The sequence below is a fragment of the Solanum pennellii genome, chromosome 4 (assembly GCF_001406875.1).
Source record: "Solanum pennellii chromosome 4, SPENNV200".
Taxonomy (NCBI): Eukaryota; Viridiplantae; Streptophyta; class Magnoliopsida; order Solanales; family Solanaceae; genus Solanum; species Solanum pennellii.
This window is the reverse complement of record NC_028640.1, coordinates 69446940-69448494: the sequence shown is the minus strand read 5'-3', so window position 1 is coordinate 69448494 and position 1555 is coordinate 69446940.

Below are 1555 nucleotides of genomic sequence, written 5' to 3'. Positions count from 1 at the left end.
AGTTTTTTAGCCTATATGCAAATACAATTGACCTCTCTCCCACTATCTTCCCTCTTTCGCTCGCCTCTCTCCTCCCTCTCTCAATCTCGCTCGCCTCTCTCCTCCCTCTCCCTATCTTGCTTGCCATTTATAAACATGTTATATGAATAATATACAGTTATATACAATTATATACATATAAAAAAATTCACCTCTCTCCCACTCTTTGTCCTATCTAGCTCGTCTCTCTCCTCCTTCTCTCGATCTCGCTCTCCTCTCTCCTCTCTCTCCCAGTCTCGATCGCCTCTCTACTCTCTCTCCCAATCTCTCTTGTCATATATACAATTATATATGTATAATATACAATTATTTAACCAATATACATATATAATTCACCTTTCTCCCACTCTTTTACCCCTCTAAGAAATATGGAATAAAGAGTTCAATTCCATAAAACATGTTCCACAGGGCACCTCTTCAATAAATCAGGACAAAGTGATTGATCCAGTTGAGAGCGTAGCGTAGGAGACAGGTAAGATGACCATCAACGGACAAAAGCCTCTTCGCCTCTCGCCTCTCTCTCCTAGCCTCGCTCGCCTATGTCCTCCATATAACATGTAGCTACAAATTGTAATTATCAAACTATAGCTATGGTGAGTAATTAATTATTTTTAAGTGGCTATATATGAAAGTTTCCCTTTAAATTTTGAGTCTAATGTCATTTGGAATGATAATATTTTAAAGTAAGAACAAAATCTGAAATAACTAGAAAAAGGGATATTTGTATAACCAAAAAAAAGTTAATTACATAAACATATATCAATCATTCTATATATAGTTGAAATAATTATATATGTCTCAATAATAATTGGGAAAATCTCATATATAACAAACGTATTTAATGAAATAAAGCTCTATAGGTATAGTTTATCTAATTACATTTCATGGGAGTAGTTTAGTTTGCTATTAAACATTTAATTTGTATATCACGTTTTTTGTTTATAATTTATACAATATATTTTTAATATATAGATAAATGAACGCTAAATAAGGTAACAGAAAATTTAAATAATCCATGATTCAAGTTAATAGTCTTAAATCAAATATTTTCCAAAAAATAGTTCTATGATGATACAAACACCATAAAAACTAGTTTCCTCAAGCAATATTATACGGAAAAAAATTATCATTCTTTAATATTCTTTTTTATTTAACGCGAAAACTTCATATTTTGAACAACAAAAAAAATATGATTGATTTGTATAATATGTATTTTTTTAATACAAAAATAGAAAAATTGTATATCAACAATTATATTCAAACTGTTGGTCAGAAGAATCGAATGACACAATTTGTACAATTATATGCTTTACAAATGTAAACTATTTGTATAAATATAAACTATTTGTGTTTGTATATATCTACAAATTCTCTCTCTCTCTCTCTCTCTATATATATATATATATATATAATTTTGTATATAACTGCCAAAATATACAAATCGCTATATACAAATTTTTTTTATATATTGCTACATACCAACTTTTTGTATACATCGATATATATATATATATAT